The 26,027-nt window shown below is 49.1% G+C and overlaps 1 protein-coding gene across 1 annotated transcript in view; it reads left to right on the forward strand.

Moving 5' to 3' along the window:
* Positions 1-9,226, forward strand: part of Ajap1 (adherens junctions associated protein 1) — a 114,896-nt gene extending 105,670 nt beyond the window's left edge. The window contains exon 6 of the mRNA XM_041651067.1: positions 8,139-9,226. The gene's annotated coding sequence lies outside the window, so the exon portion shown is untranslated. The remainder of the gene's footprint in view (positions 1-8,138) is intronic.
* Positions 9,227-26,027: the final 16,801 nt, after the last annotated feature.

Consider the following 26,027-nt stretch of genomic DNA (forward strand, 5'->3'; position numbering starts at 1 on the left):
ACCCATCTCCATGTGGGATCACCATGTGGCAACAGTTTACCCAGTAAAGTTCCAGTGTCTGTCTCCAGAGGGGCTACATGGCTTCTCCCTGACACTGCCTCCTTTCTCCCAGCATTCAGTTTAGTTTTTCCCCACCTACCTCTATTCCCTGTGCAAGCTCAAGACAGTTTCTTTATTAATTAACCAATCATATTCACAGCATACAGAGGGGAATCCCACATCTCCTCCCTTTGACCAGTATGCCACTGCAGAGTGAGCCAGTCTACCCTTATCAAAGAGGCATCCAGTCATTTTCGTGAGATGGCAACCTTGTGTCTCAGATAGGATACAGTATCCATCCTCTTACTCATCCCTCACCTTCTATCCAGTCATTTTCCTGAGATGGCAACCCTGTTTCCTAGATAGGATACAGTATCCGTCCTCTAACTCATGGCTCACCTTCTACATAGGGGACTGAATGGAAAGGGCAGGAGACTGAGGGCTGGACATGGCTCGAGGGTTCCATACCCAACATTTGCCCAGCAGGAAGCAAGGAGCAAGCTGCTGTCAGCATGGGAACGAACCGGTCAGTTCTTAATCCCAGCACTAATGAATCACAAGTTTGGTCCAAATCAAATCTCCAGCTCCGTCTCTGTCCCAAAGCCAACACATTCCGCCAACGGGCAAGAGAATGTAATTAGATTAGACTAGAAATGAGCCTCCTGCAGAGGCTTTCATGGAGCCCGCGTGGCAAGCACAGCCTTCTAGTGGGCAGGACACGGAGCCTGGCACATCCTCAGAGCACACTGCCGTGGTCTGCCAATGTGTCTCATTCCATTAAGACTGTGGACATCCTTCTTGGATGTGCCAGCTCGGCTAGTGTTGGGGAACAATGGAGTCCCCAGCTGCCTAGCAAAGCTTGGCACGACCCAGGGTAGGGTGGGTACCACATCTTGTTATAGCTTTGAGAGTTCCTTAAAGGTGGGCATGATGGCTAATACTTGCAATCAAGCAGTCAGGAGTCTGAGGCAGGGGAATCACTGAGAGTTTGAAGACAGCCTGGGTACAGAGTTAGATCTTGTATCAATTAAAAAAAAACAATAAAACATGAAAAATGGGTTAAACTATGATTCATTGACATGGAGATGCTGAGCCTACCCACTCAGCCTCCACGTCTGGAAGAGTTGGGGGTCCATAGGCCGCTTTTCTCCTGCTCCTGGGGCAACTCTGTCATATAGATGGCCATTAGAAAAGCCACTTTTTCTATACAGAAGGGCATTTACTCCCCACAGCAAGCCTATCCACAAAGAGGAAAACTGAGGCTGAGGAAAAGCAGACGATTTAACCATGGTGCTCTAGGTTGTCAGTGGTAAGGTCAGTCACCCGAGGTTGTCTAGTGCCAGGATGTCATACTGCCTACCCTTCAGATGTCTCTGCTTTGCAAACCCCTTGCAGGATCTGAGACCATGCCCTTCTCTATACCAAGTGCCTCCATTCACCCCAGGACAGCCCCAAGCTGTAGTCTGGCTGAGGGTAGGATAGAGCTACAGGAGGACCAGTCCCAAGGGCTCAAGGGCCTGAGCTCTGCAGCCTTCTTGCAGGGAGCAGCAGCATGAACATTTCCAGGAATATAGAGTTTGGGTGGCAGGACTGTGATTTTATTTGTTCCTCAGTTCCAGAAAACCCTCTTGTCTTTCCCCTGGCATTCTCTCCCACAGTTTTGATTGGATGTCTTGGTACACTGATCTTGGGTGGGGTATAAGATGTAGCTGCCCCAGGAGATACTTGAGAGTGACTCCATCTATGTGAGAACACCTTTTTCCAGACCATTACTGCCCCTCCCTGTGCATCACAGGAGCCTCTGGATTGGGTAGAACTAGGTGTTGCATCTCCTTGCAAAACAGACAAACTCTGTCGCCGTGCCTGCCTTGCTTCACCTCCGGTGACTTTCTGTAGACCAGAACCAGGCGAGATGTGCAAAGAGCCTCATTAGTCTCTGATAAATGCCTAAAGATCCCATCGCCCTGTGCCGGGCAAGCTATTCATCACTCACTGGGATGAAAGCCTTCGGATTCTAAGTATCCCCTTGTTCTTATAATTAACGCCTGGGCACGAGCAGCAAGCAGAGACCTGCCAGAGAGATCTCTCAGATTTACACGGGCACTTGTTGTCCGTTAAATAAACAGCAATTAATAGAAAGAAACATTTAATTAAGGTTTAATAGTCTGTTTGTCGCTTGTAGAACCTTTAAGACTTTTAGGTAGCTTTTTATTGGTGATGTAGCAATTTCTTTCTAAGAATCTGTTTTGTCTATTGTGTATGTGTGTCTGTGTGTGTCTATGTGGGTCTCTGTGTGTCTGTGTGGGTCTTTGTTGGTCTGTGTGTGTATCTGTGTGTCTGTGTGCGTCTGTGTGTGTCTCTGTGTGTCTGTGTGTGTCTGTGTGGGTCTTTGTTGGTCTGTGTGGGTCTTTGTTGGTCTGTGTGTGTATCTGTGTGTCTGTGTGTGTCTGTGTGTATCTGTGTGGGTCTTTGTTGGTCTGTGTGTTTATCTGTGTGTCTGTGTGTGTCTGTGTGGGTCTTTGTTGGTCTGGGTGTATCCTTGTGTGTCTGTGTGGGTCTGTGTGTGTCTCTGTGTGTCTGTGTGGGTCTCTGTGTGTCTGTGTGGGTCTCTGTGTGTCTGTGTGGGTCTTTGTTGGTCTGTGTGGGTCTACATGCATGGGCGTGTATATAGCGCACAGTTGGACATGAGACAACCTTCCAGTCAGTTCTTTATTTCCACAATGTGTTCTGGGGATTGAACTCAGGTCTTCAGGCTTTTGAGGCAAGCTCTTTTACCCTCTGAGTCATCTTGCTGGCCCCAGTGTAGCAGATTCTTACCCCAACACACTCCTGTCTCCTCGCAGGAATAGGTATATGTAAGCGGTACCTGTCCCTTCCCTGCAGACAGGCTCCTGGTGAAACCCAGGGCTCATGACAAGCAAGCGCCTGCTTCCTTCCTTCAGGCCAACCTTGCCATAGACCACCTCACAGTGGATGCAGTTAGCTCTGGATAGAACCAGATGAAGCTGGCTTCCTGTACTCCAAGGAATAAAGGAACCTCAGAGGCTCACCTGCCGCTTGTTCGTGGCTCATTTCTTGCTATCCCCCTACTTCCCCAACAAGGATGGTTGACTGAACTTCAGAAAACCCCATTAGACCTAGTTCAGTTCGCCCTACTTGCCAAAGCCGCTTCCTTCTGAACAGCGCCTTGAAAACCATAATGACTCTTGCATCTGGAGTAACAAGAGATAAATCATTATTAATATTCTCAGGAACAAATTGAAGCACATAGCTGATGAAAAACTGGAACATGCCTTAGCCCTCCCCCAGAACAAAATAAAACACACCTCAGGGGCTGGGAAGATGGTTCAGTGGGTAAACTGCTTCCAGGCCCCTAACACACATCTGAAAAGCCAGACACAGCCCACCAATCTGCCCAGCCAGTCTGTGAGCACTGGGTTCATTGAAAGACCTTGTCTTGAGGTGGATGGAGATTGAGAAAAACACCAGAGTCAATCCCTGACATCTACATACATGTGCACAGGCTGGAACATGTACACATGTACACACACACACACACACACACACACACACTATATCCATAGAATACAAAGCTCTTGTAACTCAAAGTAATACTTCTTTAGAAGTAGCACAGAGAACCTTCTAGAAGCTGTGCTTTCTGATAATCCACACAAAGAAAACATGGGGGCACAGGTGCCCTTTCAGGCTGTGCTGACTGTGACTGCTTCAGAGCTGTGGCACCAGGGACCAGGCTGCTCTGTGGTCTTGGTTTTCAAAGGCAGAGGCTGAGCATCAAGCCCATGAGCTTAGGATACCCATTGCCCAATCTCCTTCCAATCAGCAGGGGGCAGAATCTATCCCAGAATTTATCCGTGAGATTGTTCTGCAGCTCTCTGCAGAACATCTTCCCTGTCTGTTTGCTCTGCGGCTCCCAGCTTCCCTGTTTCTCTTCCTGTTTCTGTGGGGTCCAGTCCCACCTCCTGCTAGGTGGTGGCCTTCTGCCTGGCCTGGGTTCCTGGTCCTTCTCCAGCTCGGGACCAAGGGGCTCCTGCACTGAGCCCCTGCAGCTAGAGATCCCATTCTTCACCATAGGCCAGAGCAGCAGGACTAAGTGCTCTGTCCTCCCTGGCCTGAGACTGGGATGGTGTCCCTCCCTTGCTTGGACCCTCTTCTGCTCTCTGAAAGGAACCAGCACTGTGGTGACAATGGCAGGCACAACGTCAGGGCTATCAGAGGCCCAGTCTCTCTCTCCTCTACCTGCTAACAGCTGCTCATGGTCCTGGAATAGATTCCTCCCTGTGTGGCTCCACAAGATCACTTCACAGGGACAGCCCCTGTGACAAGCCGTCCTGGAGTGGGTTTTAGGTCAAGAAAGATCCGTGTTGGTGACCCCAAATGGGGCACTGGGCCTTGTCTGTAGCACAAATAATAAAAACCCAGAGACAGATATTGGGGTTCAAGCTGAAGATCAGAAAAGCAAAGCAGCCAAGCCACTAGAGAGTTCTCACCTTTTCCAAAGCTCAAACAAACAAAGGGGCGATCCTGTCCTCAGTGTGACTGCAGATTGCAAAGCTCTCCACCAGACTTCAAACAACACTGAGATTCTGTCTCCACCCAGTCATATCACTACTGTCTCTACCTCCCTAGTGCTGGAATTAAAGACGTGTAACTCCAGAGTGCTGGGATTAAAGGTGTATGCCACCACTGCCCGGCCTCTAGTGACTTAGCTCTGAGCTCTGATATTCAGGCAAGCTTTATTTGATAAAACACAAACAAAATATCACTGCCTGTATCTGCCTCTTAGCTTCTTTTGGTGTTGGGTACCAGTCCACAAAGACACAGAGCAGGAATCTAAGAGAACCTGAAGTGACCCCCACTGGAGACCTGTACGCAGGGAAGGTCCTGTTGCCAGGGATGCGTCATGAATGCCTGGCTGAAAATCCCAGGGAAGAAAGACATAGAAATTGAGGGCATGTCTGAATAGAGGAGAGAGATCAGCCGAGATAAGCAGTCTGAGATCTGTGTACCACTATGAATTGGAGAGGGGGAAGAAGGAGCCAGCATGGAAAAGCAAAGGATAAAGGTCCCACGTGGGAGTGTCCAGAAAAAGGCTGGCAAGGAAAGGGCAGGGCCATTCCTCCAGCCTTGCTTTGTCTAAGTTCAGGATCAGGGACCAGAACCCCACCCCAACAAGAGCCTTTCTCACGAAAGTGGGGCAGCCCTGTGACTTACATAGCTGACCTTAGATGGAAACCAGGTTCTAACAGGAACCAGTCACCAGAAGCCAGGTCTGTGCAAGCTCCAACTAGCAAGGGGAAGCCCAGGCTAGGCTGCCTAGAGAGACCCTGTCCTAATAAACAAACAATAAACAATGAGAATAGGGGCAGATAACTAAGTCACCCATGTTACACTGACCTAGGCCACTGCTGACAAGGCCAACATTTAGTGAGCCCATTAAAAAAAATACATGTATTTGAAACCCTGTCTCGAAAAACAAAAAAAATACATGTATTTGTAGAAAGCTAGAACTAATAAATACCACTTAAACCTTTCTGTCTCTCTATCTCTGTCTGTCTATCTCTGTCTCTTTGTGTGTAAGTGTGCGTGCGTGCGTGTGTGTATGTGTGTGTGCTATTGTTGCCCATGTGTTCCTGTGGGTATGTGCTTGTGTGTGAAGGCCAGAGACCATATTTTTTGAGAGAGTCCCTCACTGACCCCAAAGTTCACCAATTCTGCTAGACTGGCTGGCCAACAAGACCAGGGGTTCTCCTGTCTCTGTCTCACAGCACAGGGGTTGTGGACACACGCTGTCATGCCTAGCTTTTGTGTGGGTCCTGTAGATCCAAGCTCTGGTCTTCATGGTGCACAACAGGTACTTTGCCCACTGAGCCGTCTCCCTGGCCCCTTAACTCCTCTTACGTGTGCCGTTCAGTGGCATTAATTATGTCAGACTATCCCCACTAAAACTCCCTCTGAACATCAGCATCCCTAATATCTGTGCAGATGCACACTCTAACCACACCCACCACGTGCCCCTTCAAAGCATGCCCTGGCTCACTCGTGTTAGTGGTTTCACACAATATTATTTTTTTTAACTTCAGAAATGTTGAGATGAAAACAGGCACACAAGATGACTCGTTCTCCCTACATTAAATTGTGTCTTTGTTTGAAACCTTCTATCCCTTGATACCTGAATATGGGGTTGGGTGCATAGCTGGAGGAGGACCCGCTGATCTGACCTGATGTCCCTTTCCTTTATGCAAGGTCGCCTGAGGTCCACAGTAGGTGGACAGCCCCACAGAGGCCTAGTGGATCTTCAGCTTAGGCCTCACAGAGGCTCCAAACAGGAGTCTTTTGGAGATGGCAGGCAAGTTAGAGGGGTATTCGTGGAGCCTCTGTTTACTCTGGGTCACATGGAGGGGAGGGGAGGAGCAGCGCCTTTAATTCTCTTCTCCGTCTCACTGGAGAGACAAGTCAAGACTCTGGGCACAAACATGGGTCATGAACTGAGCAAGGGCAGGCCTGCCAGCCCTGCCCACAACTCCAAGGCAAAGCCCACCATCATTGAGATGGGAGGAAGGATGCCACGCTGGAGCCTTCTGGGAGAGCTGGGTCCCATCACCACCCTAACTGCAACTGCAGGAACTATTAAAAACCAGGTCGCAGACCCTGGCCGGACAGCTAGCTTCCAGGTCTCCAGAGGAGGCTCGGGGCATATGTTTCCAGAAGGTTCTAAACACGCTGTGATGGATCTTCCAGTCTGGCCATTTGCTTGGCCTGGTAACTGTGGGACAACGCCAGCATTCAAGTTGTGTCCTTCTGCCAGCTTCATCTAAGGACCACTGGGACGCTTGCCTTTTGGCTTGTGTCGTCTACAGGTGTGGAGGGACTTTCGTCTCTGCCTGAGGGTCTCGGTGGCCTGTAATCATGTGTGTGGGGGGGGGGGGCTTCAGTGAGAGCACTGAGTGGAGTGGAGGCCCACACACATCACCGCATAACTCAGACAGCACCAAATGGGACCACCCATGCCTGGCACGTGCTGCACCCTCATGCCCATCACGGGATTCTCTCGCTAGAAGGCTGTGTTTTCATGTACCATCTGGGTATCCTTTCCTGACCAGCCTGCTAGAGAATGTTGCAGCCACTGGCCTCCCCGGAGTCCCTGTCTTTCCCTCTTGGAGAGACTCAGGCTGGCTTTGCTGATAGAGCCTTACGTCTGTCCTGAGACTTGGTCCTAGTGTGTCTCCAGCTACGGTGGATGGAAACGAAACCTGTAGGTTCCTTCCTGCATTGTAGGTGTAGCAAGCAAAGCTCTTCCCACTGTGGGTTAAAGAGGGAACGAGGAAGACTACGGTGAACATAGTAGCCAATGACATGCATGGTTGGGATGCTGCTGTGTTCCGTATGAGTTAATGGAGGAGACGGACCTGTCAGAGGTGAGGGGACAGCTCCACATCGCCACCCTTGGAAGCTGGAGCACTCCTGAGCTCAACCCAGAACAAAGAAGAATTTATGGCTTTAACACCGGAAAGGATTTCAGGACTGATGTCTTAAGCAGAGTTGGGAGTTTTGTTAGAGATGTTTTAATATAAGCTTAAGACTAAGGGTTAGCAGTAGAAGAGGTGTTCAGAAGAAATTAAGACACCCACAGGAGCATGGGTGTGGGCTTCCCAAAAGCAAGTTGTACTTTAGCAAGGGGTGACTGTAGATGGGCGGTCAGAAGCTCTTTGGAATTCTGTCTCTCAAGGTTTTTCTCAGAACCTACCCATTCTTTGCCTCTGTTTCTTTGGTTGTAAGGTAACAGATTGGCTCTAGAGGAAACGGGAAAGGCCTTAACAGCTGTAATTTGCTGGTGAGGGTCTTCACTCAGATGTCTGGGCTCTTTTTCCTGCTGTTGCCCCCCAGATTTCCTGTGTCTTTCTGTCCTGCCTCAGGCCCAGCCCTTCCTGGGAGGCCCTGAACATGGGACTGAAGCCCTTCCTCTTGACCCCACCAGTCCTTGATAACCAGAGTGGGTGTGGGGGGCTTTGTACGGGCAGGAAGCCTTCTCGTGCCCCAGGGCATGGTGCCATTTAATCTCTTCTCTCCTTCCTCCACAGGATTCCGTTGGTGAACTTGTACAAACAAAACAACAAAACAAAAAATTATAAAACCTAAAACTAAACTAAGGGGAGGGTCCCGCACCTGCTACTTCTGTTTGCCAGTGGGAAACTCGGCAGAGCAGGACACCCAAGGCCAAATCTATTTTTGTAATATTGCTCGTGCCTAGGGGCGCTCCCTTCTCCCAGAGTTTTCTTCGGAGAGCAGAAAGAAACGCAAGAAGTGACTAGAGACAGTAGAGAAAGCCAAGCAGAAGGTCAGGAGACAGCTCCCAACGCCTGGGACTCGCACCACGATTTTGAACCTGTGCCAATAATACCACTATGTGCCATGAAATGAGCCGGAAGCTCGGCCGGAGCCGAGCCCAGCAAACCACGTGGAGAAATCTTACAGAGGACAGGGGTGGGGGATCACTTCCGGTAGAGTCACTATTTCTGGTTAATATACATATATAAATATATAAATACCAACACAGACACACACACTTTTTTTGTACTGTAGCAATTTTTGAAGATCTTCAATGTTCCTTTTTAAAAAAACAAAACAAAACAAAGAATTGTGTTCTAGTTACAAACTTGATTTATTTACCATGCTTAGTATGAACAGAATAAACTCGTGTTTTGTACTTGGGCAACTCACATCACATGCTGCGGACACACACACACGCACCTGCACACACAAACACACAAGCATTTATATGCATATATCGGAGAAGCGGTTCTGCAGGTGGCCCGGTATTCCATCGCCATTCATCCAGGGGGACAGCCTCAACCCAGATGAGGAGGCCTGTACATGACATCCTTCATCTGCCAGATACTTGCCGAACGGCACTCGGTGTGTGGCTTCTCACCTTGGGCCAGAATTAAGAATGCTGTGGTTTTCTCTCTGTGTTCACCCACATGATCCGTGCTCCGTTTCTTCCTTTAACTGTCTGAAGATGCTAACAGCCACACGCGTTCATGTAGCCGACTGCCAACGAGTGAGCCTGAGCACCAGGTTGGGCGGGTGGTGGATTCTCAAACATTTGTGTTATACAAGCATAGACTGAATTAAAGAGATTTTTCAGTTCTATAATTAAAGGAATATATCCATACACGGTGTGTGCTTATATCAGGGCAGCACTCGGGAGCCCAGGAGGGATCAGAACTCCATGATCCTGTGTGTGCCAAGCCCAGGTGATCCCTGTGGACTATGCTCTGGTACGGGCTGTCTCCTTCCATTGGTGGTGGTTTTCATTGGGCCAGGTGTGACGAGGAAGGTAGGGGAAACTGAGGACCTAGTGACATGTTTTCTCATGGCGATGTTACTTTGGGGCTTCTATTGGACCCCAGCCTCATACTGTATCCCTAGTATACGCCCTGGTTTGGAATAACTCTCATCCCTGTGGCAGGCGTCTCTCCACAGCCCATCTCAGCTAATCTCCCTGTCCCCTAGGCTCCCTATCAGTAGCATCTGCTGGGAGGAGCCTGTGGATCTGTTCTACACTCCTTGTGCGTATGCGTGTCTTCCCTGTATTATGTGTATCATGTGTGTGCAGTGGTCATGGATGCCTGAGAGGTGGCCAGACCCCCTGGTACTGGAGTTCAGGTGGCTGTGAGCTTCCCTGAGGGTGCTGGGAACCAAGCCTGCGTCTCTGGAGGAACAGAGAACCCATGCCCTGAACCGCTGAGCCATCTCACAACCTCACTGTGACTCAGCCAGGTGTCAGGGATCTTCTCCCGGGGATGTGTTCCCTCTGCACTACTCAGGTAGGACTCCAGGTCACCAGTGGGAGAAGGAGGGGAAGAATGGAGAGGAAGTCTGCAGACGGGCTGAAAGGCTAGAGGCCAGACAGGCAGCCTCTCTTGCCCTCACTTATGTCTAAGTGGTCAGTTTTGTCTCTTCCCAGGGACTTTGCACTCTGGGGACAACCTGACATGACATGTGCTTTTCAAAGTTAGCTTTCGTATCCCTCTGGACACTTGAGAGTGGAGCCTGATGACGAAGGGAGGTGGTGTGTTTACAATTTGGACTTGTTGAGATCTGTATTCAGGACTTTGCTCAAAAACTTGGAAGAGGGCGCGATGGTGGCGCACGCCTTTAATCCCAGCACTCGGGGGGCAGAGGCAGGCTGATCTCTGTGAGTTCAAGACCAGCCTGGTCTACAGAGCTAGTTCCAGGACAGGCTCCAAAGCCACAAAGAAACCCTGTCTCGAAAAAAAAAAAAACTTGGAAGATGCTTCTTTTGGATTTTGTTTTTGTTTTGCCCCCACCCAGCCCCCAAACATGACAGTGTTTGCTGCTGTAGCATGGCCGGGTTACAGCACCAGGTCCCCAGGATTCCTCTCCATGCCTCTGAGACGAGCATCTTTCTCTGCACCTCCCGTTGTCCCCAAGCTCTCTCTTCAGAGGTGGGCTCTGGGGTGAGCAGGGTAAGATGAGAGATTACATTACCATCTGGCGGTAGGGCCTGGTGGTCAAGTGTGAGAACCCCTCTGTCCTTCACCTCTGGAACCGCGTCTGCTAGCAGATACTGCCCTCCAAGGATTGGTCTGGCTGCTTGCTTCAGGTGCTGACCTTTAGCAAGGTATGCAAGGAGGGTGACATCGGTGGTGACGTCCCTAAAGGTTTTACCCGTTTGGCTTCCAAGTCAGCAAGCCCTTTGCCGATTGCGAGTGTCCACTTGTCCCCCACTACAGCTTTTGGTCTTGAAAGCCACCTCACTGCAAGGTCAGCTGAGCCCGTCTCTAGGCTTAGCCACTTCTACTCCCCACACCGTCGCTCTCCATCTGCTGCAGTTCCAAGAGGCAAGCGGTTACTTTTGGTTTTAAATAACGGGTGTGACGGATGAGGTTTCTCAGCACAGCCAAGGAAGCCTCCAGACTTCCTGAGACAGACCTAGGTGTGTGGTACCACCCCATCCCAGAGGCTGCTTCCCACATGAGGTGAGGGCATGTGGACACCCAAGGCAGGCGGGGCGGCCTCTCTGCAGGAAAAGCAGAGGTCCTGGGTTCCTCCCGTGGGCTTCTGGTCCTCTCTAGTCTGGGTAGTCTTCAATCACCTCTGACTCCTCAGTCATCCCTTACCAACTCTCTGCACTTGGTCGTAGGAAGTTGCCTTGACTGTTAACGTCAACTTTGCCTTCTTAATTCTCAAGCATCCCAAATATCTCCCAGCAACACTGTAGCCTCTGGCAGTACCCTTCTTGCGGGCAGCCGTCTTCAGCGGCCATCACATGCCCAGCTTATCAGCTTAGTGACAGAGTACATCTGGTACAGTCTCTGTTTTGGCTCTGCGGAATAAACGAAGTAGGGATACGTACATGCATGCATATATATGTATGTATGTGTGTATACATATAAATATATGTATGTGGGTATATGCATATATATGTATATAGAGAGAGACAGCGATAGAAAGACAGAAGGACACACACACACACACACACACACACATAGAGAGGAGAGATACATGGAATGAGGAAGAGAAAGAGACAGATATGAGGAGATCATCGTTTCCCTTCTCCCAGGTGGTCTAGGATCTTCTGAAACTCTTGAAAGGCAAGATGGGGAGACAGAGCTGAGGCTAGATCATAACATCCACATTCAGACTGGAGGTCTCCTGTCATTTATCCCAGCTGGCACCAGGACCCATGTTTTCTTTGTCCCATCAGTTGCCCATCACCCTCTTAGGAGAGCAAACTTGGTGCACATGAGCCCCGATGTGCTCATGGGCTCCAGTCAGAAAGGCACTGGGACTCCCGATGCCTGGCGCTGTTCTCAGGTCCGCCTGTAATTCCTTAGGCTATCACTTGCACACAGAGGTGTGTGTTTCATCGGGGTTGGACGTCACTCATTAGCCCATCAGTCTTCTACCATGTTGGCTGCAGGACTGCGAGTGAGAGGGATGTAGTCCCGTCCTTGTGTGTGGGTTGTATGGTCTGCTGTGGGTGCGCATAGTCAACACAGAAACACAGCAATCAACAAGTAGACAGATGGTGGAGGGGCCATGGAGCAGGGCATTAAGAGCGAAGGGGAAAATGATGGGTGCCATGTCTTGTCCTTGGCCTCCTTTTTCTCCTGGAGGCCACCTCTTGCTTACTGAGGGGTGGTCCAGGTTTGGGTGATACAGGAAAGCCTCTTACCTCTCAGATAGAAAGGCAGTGCAAACCTGGGTATAAGATGTTCTGATCATTGCAGAAGGCTCTGCCTGGCCCAGCACCCTCCCCCTGCTCATTCCAGTGAGAGCAATGCTGAAATACAGAGCACAGGGTCAAGTCGGTGCTATTGTTACAGCGGGAAGCATGCCCTGCTCGCTAAGCCCATCTCTAATCATGCCCTTTCTTCACGCTCAATCTGCTCTATCAGGCCCACAAGATTTAAGGAGGTTGGGCAAGGGACCTGAGATCGGAAACTTAGCCCCAGGCATTGGGGCACCATCCCCGCTGGTTCCAGAAAGCAGCATCTTCCCCGGACTCCCCCAAAAGTCCACCCTTCTCACACAGCATCTGTCTTTAAGCCAGCAGTGAATCACAACAAACACGCCGTGATTCATGTCTGCCGAGAGCGCTGGGTTTGGAGCTGTTTGCCGACTTGCTCTGTCGCACAACTTTTTGATTGTTTGTTTGTTTCCAGTGTAAACCGCGCAGCCCACATGAATGAACGTCTTCCTTCTGTTTTGCATTCTTCACTGCTTGCGTCGCGTGTGAGGAAGGCAGGCTCTTGCTTCTCTCTGAGCTGAGATCATATATGAGGTTTTCAGGGACCCTGAAGAATTCTAGAACATGCCACCAGGCTTCTAGGGCACAAGGCATAGGTGGTGTTATGGTTTCTTGTCATTGGTGGGTGTACAGCTTGGGTTCTGATGTCAGGAGGTGGTGGAGGAAGGAATTGTCATCTTTCCTGTCAACCAGCCTTCAAACCAACAAAAGAACGGACTGTTGCCGCTGCCCTCAAATAAGTCTAGAAAGATCTCAGTTCATGAACATTCAGTGGCCCACCTATAGAGCTCACCATGTGGCCCGAGATCCCCAGCTGGGGAACTCGCCTGTACACCGATCTTCTGGAACTGATGGGTCCAACGTAGCTCTTAGCTTGCACTTTGCCAAAGGAGGTGATCTCATGATTCCAAGGCAAAAGGGAGAGGTGGCCAGCGAGGTGCAGATAAGCTCACATCACCTGCTTTGAGGATTGTTCACTCCAGTTGCCAGCTAAGACCTTGGGCTGTCCCTGCTTTTGAATGTTGTGTGTACTACTGTCCAGATGCAGAATGAGCCTGGGGCTACTGGGAGGTAGGTGCCTGGCCCGGTTCCTCATGGCAGTGGTGGGCAGCCAGGAAGAGGGCTGCTTCTCTGTGGATTGTCGATGACCAGATGGGGCTGCACACTACCCCTGCAAATACACAGTCACAGTACCCCAGTGGGACAGTCTGCCCTAGGTTTTGACATGAATCAGAGTGGACAATGAATGCTCCCAGAATCCCCATCACCTTCTCCTCTTGATGGATCCCCTCCTGAGCCCTCTGAGAGTGGCTGGGCATTAAATCAAGCAAGTTGGTTTTGAGAAGACCCATCAATCCTGATCACATATGGGGCAGCCTGGACCAAAGGGAGGAAAACAGGGCCAACTTTGCACCTGCGTGCGGGACACTGACGGCGAGGATGTTAAACTTGTTGCTGACAGTGGGGAAGGAGTTGCTGAAATGTGACTGGCTGTGCCGGGTCTCCATGCGTGGGTGAGAATCTGAACAATATGCTACAGATAATTTTCAATTTGCCAGGCTAATACACTAAGCCAAGGGAGTATTTGGTGCATCCCACGGGGCCAAATCTGCTCTTGTCGTTCTCTTGCGTTCCATGGTCTGACATCTGCTGGGGTTATAGATGCAGACTGTATTGCATCGGAGAGAGGTCTCTTTCATAAAGGGTGATTAAGGTGTTTTTTTTTTTTGAAGGTGGGTTTTCTCTTAAAACAGAATCCCCCAGAGATCTGGGCTCCCAGGAGAACTCAACACTCAGGTAGCAGTGACATTAAATTACAGCTGCCTGGAAGCTTCCTTCTAATGGGGACATAACTCAGTTGGTCACCTGGTTAGCTTTTGTCAGGCTTCTGAAACTCTGCAATAAAACTCTTTGGTGGAGATGTTTACAGCTTTGGGACTGACCAGTGCCCATTAACACTGGCCTCACTGTGTGGAAGTTGCTGCATTGAAGAGAACTGGGGATGCAAGGTCACGGGAGAAGCAAGAAGACCATGCTATCAGAAGTTCAGTTTTCACACTGTTAGATTCTAGAAAAATATGCAACCACAGAAAATTTGCCTAGGAGGCACTTGGTGCGTCTCTGCTATAATTGGCTCAAGTCACAATTTCAGGGCTAACACCGTTCCAAGCCACCATCCTGCTCTTTCTGGCTTCATCCAACCCTTCTCATCACTTCGTGTCTTCCCAAATTAGCAAGGTGAACTGAATCCTCTGTGACCCCCTAAGCCCAGTTTTCAATCTTTGGAGGACTCGCTACATGTGGGAAATAGAGGGTCTTACTAGAACCTCAAATGTCGAGCACCATAAAGGGTTGCAGGGCAAGCCAGGAGCATCACCTGATGAAGTTTTCCATTGTATGGCAGCTGCCATCAGGGAAGATGCCCTCTCCAGTCTCCAGGTCTCTGTGGTAAAATCTTCACTCTGTGCTGTTTCTCTCTCAGGCATACAGATTCCTAATACCAACCTGTGAGGCCACCTATAGTTCAAGGCCAACCTAGAAACTTGGGTTCTTTTCCTCGAGGAGTCCCAGAAAGTTCTGGGAGGGAGATAACTCTCTATAGTACGCTTAGAAATAATGACACTCCCAGGTACGAGCAGAATGGTTCTACAAGTTCTGGGATTTGAAGACAAGGAGGAGTCACAGGTTTAGAAATAAACTGTTAACTGCTTATTTATACTCTATGTGGAATACTGTTCTTTCTCAGGAGAAAAATGAAAACCCTGTGTTGACAGGTCTTCCTGTAACTAAACACCTGTCTTACAGACCTTGGAAGGCCAACGGCTCAATGTCTGCGTTTCCTTAAAGGGGCATGGAAGCCAAGTCAATAGCAGAAGTGGCTGGGTATATTTGAGTTGGGGAAAGGGGGCTGCGTATAATTTCTCTGCAGGTGATTTTTTTTCCCTCCAGATTTTAAAGGTTGTTTCTGTATCGGGAAACTCTTAAGGGTCACACATACCCATGAACTTCCCAGTGTATGTCCAGTTCTCTGGTGCTGCTCTAAAGCACACAAAGCTTTGCCCAGCTGAGCACTCAGAAAGAAAGTGGGCCCAGCTCTCTGTGTCCTGGCCTGGGTAGGTGACAACAGCATTTGAGCTATACGAGAAGTTTCCATGGTGATGTACCCAGAATGCCAGCGTCCACAGGTGCATGGTTGGGGTGTCCCATGGCTCTTTCTATGTGTAAATGTGGAGAAGGGTGTGTATATGTGTGCGCAATACTTACAGGTGTGGAGGTCAGAGGTCAATGATGGGCCCCTTCCTCCATCACTTTCTACTTTATTTAGTCCCTTTTTTCAAGTTTTTATTTTTCAGTATATTTTGAATTGAAATATAATTACATCACTTTCGTCTTTCTGGGCCCTCCCAGGTAACCTCCCTTAAGTCTCATGCCCCTAGCTCTCAAGATGATAGCCTCTTTTTTAATATTATTATATGCATAAATGTGTGTATGTATGTATATATATATACACAAAAATATCTATCTAGTATCTATAGATATTTATAGATAGAGTAATTTTAGTCTATAGATATCTGTATCTATAGATAAATAGATGATAGATAGATAGATAGATAGATAGATAGATAGATGATAGAAAACCTTCTAAGTCTGTTTTGTTGTTGTGTGTAAATGATTTCAAGGCTGATCACTCCACACTGAAGAACTAATAAGGGCTCTCATCCCTGGAAAAGGCTAGTGCTCCATACTCTAGCAATTAATAGCTGCCTGTATTTGTTTGTCTAGGGGTGGAACTCCACAAAATTCCCCTCTTGTACATTAGTGTGCCCAGCGATATTGCCACTGTTTCTGTCTTGTTTGTGTAACCATTTCTAGGATAGACTGTTTCACAACAGGCCACTCCCTTGTCTATGCTGTTCTCCAAGCCGTGGATGCGCGATCTGTGATGTAGACAGAGGACTCATGGCTGAGAACCTGGAGCTTGCTGTACCTAGGCACACCCTTGGGATTTTCTCACCCCGGGTTCCCAGAGCTGGAACTGAAGGCATGCAGCACAGTGCTCAGCTTTTCAGTGTAGATTCAGGGGATCCAAAGTCAGGTCCTCTGGGTGCAGGGCAAGCGCTGTACTCACTGAGCCAGCTAAGAACTGTCCCTCTGCCACCACCGCGCTCCTGCGGCTCCCGGGGCAGTGAGGGAACAGCTTTAAACTAGCTAATGCCCGAAAAGATTCCCACTGAGGGAATCTTGGATGAGAATCTTGTTCCCATGCTGGGAGGGAATTCATCTAAATAGTTGATGTTATCAACATCAGGGGACACCTTGGACACATGTGGTGTCCGCTGAGCGCCAAAGAGTTCTGGCTTTTCTAGACGTGTTCTGACCCAGCAGGTGGAGTGTATGTGAGCAGGGTTTCTACCTCCAGTCTGGAGGTTCTCAATGGAGTGGGGGTTTACTCTTCTAAGATTTCTAATGTGATGATGACCATGGGACCAAGGCTGTACACACAACCAAGTATTCTGTGTGCCAGATGAGGTAAAGTGCCAGATCAGGAAAGTGACATTCTCCTCTAGGGCCCATGACCTCGCCAGCCTGGGGCAACTGGTTAGGTTTGCAGTACCAGACACGAATTCTCTCCTGTTGAGTGGTCCTTAAGTCCACTTAGAAAGCTGTTGGCTAACCTGAAGATATAAGCACACTTGGGGACTATCGTGCCCTGCTGCTCATTGCTGTAGTCTGTAGGCTTCAGAGCGAGGCAGGACTATTGATAGCTCTTCTCCCTTGGTAAACCCACAGCACCTTCAGGAAGGCTCAGGAGATGCCCCTAAGGACACAGCAGTCCTGGTAGCTGAGAAGTCCCCTCAGGAACCAGGAGCGAATGTTCCTTCCCTGTAATTACCTCTTCATGACAATCATTCCAGGTCCCTTCTTCCATGCTGCATAATAGAGGGACATTTACCTGGCACCCCCTAGCACATCCCCAGAGGCCCTGTCCTCCTGCTTAAAGTCCAGTTTGTTTGTGAGACTGTGGGCTGGCAGATGGCGGAAATGGCCACCGCTCCCCAGGGAGCCTCTCCAGCATCAGAGAAGGGGCTCAGTGCCCTCAGACACATTGACGAATTGGATACATAACAGCCTTTAACAAGCAGAAAAAACAATACCACTTCGGTCATTTAACTGATTTAAACAAATCAACAGCCTGGATACCATTAAAGCAAACTCAATTTGCTCACCACTGAGAGCGGGAACCTGGGCTGCTGGAATCCATTTGCTAGCATGTACTGCTCTTGACTTTGAACTGAAGCCAAGGAAAAGAACACAGGGCCCGAACATGGCTGAATAAACTTGGTAGCATCTCCCTTTGAAGGGCTTCCGAGCAGGCAAGCACACTGGAAACAACGACCCATGTGAGGGCCCAGAGATAGTGGTGGAGAGATGGCTCAGTGGCTCAGTGAGGGAAGTGAGGCACCCTGTTGCATGCCTATAATTATAGCACTGGGTTTTGGGGCCTGAGGTGAGAGAGCACTTCCCTCCAGGGTAGGGCAGGGAGTGAGCATTCCAAACCATAGCAGATAACAGGAGCTACTCCCAACAATCACAGGGAGGTCAGAGAAGCATGGCCTCCAGGAGCAAGGATATTTCCACATTCCTCCTTTCTTGGTTAAAAAAAAATGGCTTATTGGAATCAAAGATGCATACAGGATTGGCTGTGAAGACCAATGATCCAGGCTGCCGCTGATCTGGGAGGGAGCCCTGCATGCTGAAACCTGATAATCTGCAGGTGTTTGTGTTGCCACCATCCACTGGGTGTGACTGGAGGCTTTTCTCCCACCCACCAGTTACTGAATAGTCATTCTGAGGCTTAATAGGCTTAATATTAATTACAAACTGTTTAGCTGATGGCTCAGGCTTCTTACTGGCTAGCTCTACATATAAATTAACCCATTTCTAATAATCTGTATATCATCGTGTGTCCTGTGGCTTATCAGTAATGCATCTTATGCCTTCAGTGGTTGCTGGTGCCTCCCTGACTCCGCCTTCTTTCCATTTGTCTCTCTGCTTGGATTTAACACCTATTTATTTTCTGCCCTGCCATAGGCCAAAGCAGTTTCTTTATTAATTAATGGTAATAAAACATATTCACAGCATACAGAGGGACATCCCACATCAGTTGGGCTGGGCATGAGCTGAGCTCTCTTCAAGTAGGTACCACCTGAGCCTCAAAGTGATGTTAACTTTAGAGCTAAGAGCATAGGGTGTAAAGTGGTAGGGTGACCCAATGGCAGGGTCCCCCATTCAGTGGTTTTTGAGGGAGATTTTATGCCATGAACTTCTCTCTTCATCCACAGAGACATTTGGCCCTAGGTGGTGACAGTTTTCACTGTGACACAGAGTGAGGGTATATCGCAGTTTGTTTTCTGTTGCTGTGATAAACACCATGGTGAAGAATAACTGAGGAAGGAAGGAGTTTTATATGGTCCATCACTGAGGGAACTCATTCAGAGCAGGAACTCAAACAGGAGCCCAGAAGTGGCACTCAAGTAGAATCTGTGGAGGAATATGGCTCACTGGCGTGATACCCATGGCTTACCCAGCCCTCAGGACCACCTGCTAAGGTGTGGCACAGCCCAATGATGGGGAATTGCCCTCTGTATGCTATGAATACATTTTATTACTATTGGTTAATAAAAAAGCTGTTTTGTCCTATGGTAGGGCAGAATATAGGCAGGCAAGAAAACTAAATTGAATGCAGGGAGATAAAAGGCGAGTTAGCAGATGTCATGTAGTCACCCAAGAAACAAGTGGTAACAAACCATGAGCCTCATGATAAAATATAAAATAATAGAAACGGGTTAATGTAAGATGTAAGAGCTAGCAAGGAATACGCCTGAGCCATTGGCCAAACCGTGTTGTAATTAACATAGTTTCTGTGTGATTATTCAAGTCTGGGCAGCCAGGAAAGGTAAGAACAGTCTACATGTACAGCCCAGAGTAGGCTGAACTCTCCCACATCAATCAACATGCTCTCACAAACTTGCCCACTGACCAATCAAATGAGGTATTTCCTCATTTGTGGTTCCATGACTTTAAAGTATATCAAGCTGGCAAAAAGAAAGAAAGAAAGAAAGAAAGAAAGAAAGAAAGAAAGGCAACACAGGATGCTACTGGACATGGAAGGCTATGACTAAGGATGTTGTTAAACAACTCCAATGCAGGCTCACCCATACCAAGGATGGTTGAAGGGACAAGTAAATGTCCATGGTGCTGGCCGAAAGAGAGCATCCCTGATGAAGATAACAGCAGGACTGCACTGTCCTTTCAGGAGCCCATACGAGTGGACCAGATGTGCATTATCAGGATTCTTAGGGCTTCTTAGGTTAGCACCTGGGACTGATCCTTTGAGGCCCCACCCTCAGCCAGGACCTCCACCAGAAGACAGCAGAAACATCCCAAGAACAACATGAGCTCCCATGATGGTTCATATTCAGCATTTGGTTTGTAATCATCTCAGAGACACGCCCCTGGTCTTGCCTGTGAGACTGTTTAACTGAGGTGGGATGTCTCAATGTGGGTGGCACCATCCCACAGGCTGGAGTCATAGACTGAATAAAATGGAGAAAGAGAGCCGAGGGCCAGCATTCACCCCTCTGCTTCATGACGGTGAACGAGATGTGAACTCTCTCAAGCTCTTGCCATATTATCCTACTTCCTGCCACCTCATCCTACCCATGATGAAGCACTTCCTGCCACCTTGTCCTACCCATGATGTACCACTTCTTGCCATCTCATCCTATCCATGATGGACCACTTCCTGCCACCTTGTCCTACCCATGATGCATCACTTCCTGCCCCCTTGTCCTACTCATGATGAACCACTTCCTGCCATCTTGTCCTACCCATGATGGACCTCTTCCTGCCACCTCGTCCTACCCATGATGAACCACTTCCTGCCACTACGTCCTACCCATGATGGACCACTTCCTGCCACTACATCCTACCCATGATGAACCACTTCCTGCCATCTCGTCCTACCCATGATGGACCTCTTCCTGCCACCTTGTCCTACCCATAACAGGCCACTTCCTGACCCCTTGTCCTACCCATGATGGACCTTTTCCTGCCACCTCATCCTACCCATGATGGACCACTTCCTGTCCCCTTGTCCTCCCATGATGGACCACTTCTTGTCCCCTTGTCCTCCCATGATGGACCTCACCTGCAAACCATGAGCCCAGACAAACATTTCATCTCTTACTTGGTTGCCTTAGTCATAGCGATAAGAAAGGTGACTAATCGCTCCTTGCACAGCTGTGCTTTTATTACCTGTGTTTATTAGCTAGCTAGGGCTTCTATAGCCATGTGCTAAACTCTGGATTCTTTTGAACAAGGCAGGGTTACTACCTCACACTGCCAGAGACCAGAAGTCTGAGATGGGGTACCTGCAGGGCTGGTTTCTCACAGGCTGTGCCCGTAGGGAATCTGTCAAACCCCTTTGCTTTCCTTGGTTCCTGGTGGTGTGAATCCCTTCTGTATATGGCTTGTACCTCTATACCCAAAGTTCCCCATTTTAACAAGCTTACATTGGTCAAATACTCCTTATAGTCCATTTCAGTGTCTGTCTGCAATGACCCAACTTCCAAATAAGGCCACATTCTAGGTACCAGGGGGTCACATTCTAGGTACTAGGCTTAGTATCTCAGCATCTATCGGGACTCACAGTTCAGTGCTAATACACTGGTGACCAGAGAGGACGCATTCACAGCCTCAAAGCCTGTCTCATTCCCCCCTGCTATTTTTTCTAAAGAAAGATAATTGGTATAGAAACAGGGGAGTCTCCAGAAAAGGGACTTCAGCTCCGATGCCCACCCAAGCCTGCCCAGGAATCCCAGGATGATGGGAGCCTCATCATTAGCCAGGGAAGCAGTGCAGCTGCACTAAGAGGAAGAGCATCCTTCTTTACGGTGACTGCCCCCACAGCAATGTTTTTGTTATGGTTTGGAAGTGAAGCAGCTGCCGGGGACAAGGGAGGGACACTGAACACAGCCCCTCACCGAGCGCAGAGAGAAGCTGCAGGTGTAGACATCTGCCTCCTTATTGTGTTTTTTATTTTCATACATGTGTTTTTATTTTGGTTTTTCTCTGGCTTGAGTCCCCAAGCTCCCTATCTGGTTCTTGCCTGCTTCTTCACTGCTGTGGGCATCTCTGTGGTCAGGCTCTACTTTCTGTCTGGGGGAAGAAGGAGGTACGCAGTCAGAGGGGCTTGGCAGGGCTTGCCTGTGAGTAGTGGGTGGGCTCCTCCAAGCCTTTGTGCACACACACTCATTTTTGTTGGCAGGGTCTAGTTTGAGAGTGCCCTCCCCCCCCCCCCCCCCCCATTCGGCCTGACCCGGTTCCTGGCACACTTTTCTTTTCCAAGCTCTCCCAGTGTTTCCCAACTCTTTGACCTTGAACTTGGTGGAGATGATACAGTAGGATGTCTGGTCTCTGAGGCTGTGTTTCTCCAACCATGCATGGTTTCCAAGAATGAGGTGGGAGGTGCTGAGGCTAGAGGGAAGGGGAAGTCAGAGTTCAGTCTAACAGGGCTTGTCTGCAGGCTGAGATGGCTTGAAGGCCAGAGCCCCGCCTCCCAGCTCTCCATGGTGCTGAAAAACCAATGTGCGCACATCCTGCTGCTAGGTTTGCAGACAGTCGCCCAGAACAGCATTGCTGAGAACCATTCTGTGCAAACAATAGCTCCTGGGAAGCTACAAGGCAATGAGGTTTTGATAATGACCCTGAGAGAGCCATGGATACAGCTCTTCCTGGATCACAAACTGCCTCTGACGGACTGGTCCGATGGATACCAGCAGGCTTCTCCGGACTTGCCGTCACCAGAGGCAGCAGAAGCACAAAGGGCTGCAAAGTGTCTTTATGCCCCAACTGTGTCTGCGTGTGTTTATAAATGTGTTTGGAAGCCAAAGGAGGAGAGCTTCTCTCTCACTTTCCACGTAATTCCCTGAATTCAGACAGGGTCTCTCACTGAATTCAGAGCTAGGCTGGAAGCCAGAAAACCCTAGTGAGCCCTCTGTTTCTACCTCCCACAGAATAGGGGTCACAGGTGCATATGGCCATGCCCAGACTTTTCTGTGGACCTAGAATCCAAACTCAGATCCTCATGCTTACACAACAAGCATTTCTACTGACTGAGTCATCTCTCTGGCTCCCCTTTATCTTGGTAAGCTATGTGTCGTGGCAGTTTCCTGTCTAAATCAGCAAAGGGACCTCTCATTGTGTTGAATATCCAGGGCCATGGAAGAAAAACCCTAATGGAACATCTTTGCCAGCATCTGTGTGATCTTCACACTTTCCCAGTGAGAGGAAACCACACTGAGATCCCTCTGTGAAGAAGGCAGACACCCGATTCCCTAACCCAGACCCACGTTGGGCTTTGATACCATACACTTCACGTGAACAACAGTTGGGATGGCAGCATCTCTCACCCCAAGTCCTTCCACTCGGGAACATTATGCAGAAAAATCACAAGAACCATCCAAAGCTGTGGTTCACTTTGGGATTGAATTGCCACTTAAATCAAACTGACAGTTGGGCAGGGGGCTTGAAGAATGAAATTAAGGGGGATGCTGTATTTCAATTGGGAAGCCCTGGGTGCTTTCCAGGAGAGCAGGTCTCCTCTAAATGAAATATAACCCTGAGCTCTCATTGCACACTCTTTGATTTATCTGAGCCAGAGAGACTTGTTTCAATGGCTCCAAATGTTATTTTCAAAGAGCAAATGAACATCTCATGCTGGAAGCAATGACACAGGAAACCAGCTTGGCAGGATCTGGCACTGGAAGAGGCAGGGAGGAACTCTGAGCTCTTCTGTCTTCTCATTTGAAACTCAAGTTCAATGCGGCCTGACAAGCTGGTGGAGGAGAGAAACCCACAGATCCTGGTGGGTGGGGGACGGGAATCTGCAGCGTTTCTGAGAGATATCTTCTCTGCCCACTGTCTCTGGTCAGCATGTGTGGAGGCTTGGGGCCAAAGAAAGACGAAAGTGATCAACCAGAGGACAAGGGAGACGCCAAGCTCAGCTCAGCTCTGTCCTTCCCAGACCATCTCAGCATCTGCCTCCCCATCCTGCAAATCAGAATCAGCCATTTGTTCTATCTATGGAGATAAAAAAAAATGTTGCCTGTATCAGTGAGGAGCAGAAATAATAGATTCAATATGCATTACAAAGGGATTTGTCAGATTGGCTTGCATGATAGGGACTGGTTAGTCCAACAGTGCCCATGTGCACACTAGAGAGGCAGAGAACCCTGCAGCTGCACCGTCTATGGGGCTGGATACTTCCCTCAAACAGTCTTAGCCTGACGCCGAAGACCTGGAATTCCTGAGGAGCTGCTGGGTTCAGTCCATGTTGGGAGACTGAAGAAGCTGGCTCTGGTGTCAGACTGAATGCCCTCAGTGGCGAGAAAAAAAGGCAGGCAAACAGAAGGCCCTTCCTCCAGGGAACACTTACATCTTACCTGCAGCCAGAAGGCAACACTCGGGAGAAGCTGGGTCCTGTCATCAGAGGGAGCGTCTGTGGGCAGGTGAGCCTGAGACACACCTGCCTCTACATCCCTCAGACCTGTCCTAGACAACCAGGTCTGTGTGCACCCAGCAGGATGTGGCCCCTCAGATGGGATGCAAGCTAGGATGGTGGGAAAATACAGATTACCCCAACAGACAACCATTTGACAGGATGTCAAAAATTTAAATTGCATTTCCCTTTCTTATGTATTTGGGATGTTGCACATGTGACCTGTTGTGCACGTGAAGGTCAGAGGACACTTGCAGGAGCTGGACCTCTCCTTCCACTACATGGGCTCTGGGGACCAAATGCCGGTTGTCAGGTTTGCTGGTGGCACCCACACGGTCTGCTCTCCTGGACCCCTGTGCAGCCTGATCCAGAGCATCTCAGACTTGCATATTGTCTGTCCAGGAAAACAACCACATGAGATATGCGGGTTTCCGCGTCTATTGGACAGGTAGTGTGGACCACTGTGAAGAGAGTGAACGAAATCACAGGCAGGGAAGCGGACTCAACTGGAAAAAAAAAAAACAACAAAACATGTATCGCTAAACCTATTCACCCAAGTTTGAGTCCCAGTACCCCACTGTAGAAGGAGAGAGCCAATGCCTGTCAGTCATTCTCTGGCCTCCATAGCAAGCACTTCCTCTGATAATATGATATGTGATAAACTTCTTGAAGTCCTGTCAAAGACTGTGTGTTGGGGCCCATCTGTTCTAATCTCACCTGAGGTTCACAACCTTACTTGATACACATCTGGTTGTGCCGGTCAGATGAGTCCATCTGCCCTCAGGTTTGCCTCCCAGGAGAGTCTGAAAACTCCCTGTGTTGGCACAGGACCTGGCTTCCCCCCAGCTGCCACTCCAGAGCTGAGAGTTCTATGCTGACAAACTCTGAGCTGGTATGGTGACCCTCCTTTATTCTTTCTGAGGGATTTCTCCAAGAGGGTGGTTTCCGTGGAACCCTGCTGCTGCACAGGAGTGGCCTCGGCCAGAGCATAAATGACACCCCATGTTACACTGTCTCCCGCCCTCTAACCCGCCTCCCTTTCCTAGTTGTGGTGTTCCCAGAATGTCCCTCCACTAAGGCTTCAAGCACAAGCCTTGCTCTAGCTCTGGTTTGCAGGAACTAACAGACTACAGGGATGTGGACCTTCGGGGAAGACATCCAGGGAACCGGCAGATGTTGAATCCCTTGAAGATCCATCTGCATGCAGTGGGGGGAGGGTAAGGAGAACTAAACTGAGCCTGCAGTCAGGGCCGGGAGCATCATCTGCTAACAGCCTGTATAAAGGACACGGAAGAAGAACTTTCTCTCTCTCTCTCTCTCTCTCTCTCTCTCTCTCTCTCTCTCTCTCCCCCCCCCCCCCCCCTGCTTACCCTCACTCTTACTAACAAGTTTATTCCTTCACTGCCATTAGAGCCTTCTTCTTCAGGATTCCAGTGTATACTAAAGACTTACCAAGACATCCAGCTGTCTGGATATTTGGACTTTCCGTTGGTAGATAGCCATTGTTGAACTAGCTGGACCACAGCATGCAAGCCACTCTAATAAATTCCACATATATTCATTTTGTAAGTTCTATTCATACGTGTGTGTGGATAGGAGATAGATAGATAGATAGATAGATAGATAGATAGATAGATAGATAGATATTCTTTAAGCTGGGCCACAACCTGCACATTCATCCTGTAAGCTCTGTTTCTTTAGAGAACTCTGATCAATACACTGGAATAGAATGGTGTCTGGGAGAAACTGTAGATAGATAGATGGCTTAGAAGCTGGGATGCTGTGGATTATGCTCCTTATTAACAAAGACTGGCTAATAGCAGGGCAAGAGGAGATTGGGCGAGACAGCCTGCCACAGAGAGAATGATGGGAGGAGGAAGGGTGGAGTCTGGAGACACCAGCCAGCCGCTGAGTAAGCAGGATGTGTAGGAAATGAGGTAACAAGCCAAGAGCCATGTGACAAAACATAAACAGAAATATGGGCGAATTTAAATGTGAGAGTTAGCTAGCAACAAGCCTGAGCTATCAGCCGAGAATTTATAATTAGCATAAGCCTGGGTGTGTTTCTCTGAGAGTGGCTGTGTGAAAGCAAGACTTCTGACTACACTGGGATAGGGTGGTGGCTGT

This window comes from Microtus oregoni, unplaced genomic scaffold, assembly GCF_018167655.1.
Source record: "Microtus oregoni isolate MIOR12 unplaced genomic scaffold, Mior012 000005F_ref0000423, whole genome shotgun sequence".
Taxonomy (NCBI): Eukaryota; Metazoa; Chordata; class Mammalia; order Rodentia; family Cricetidae; genus Microtus; species Microtus oregoni.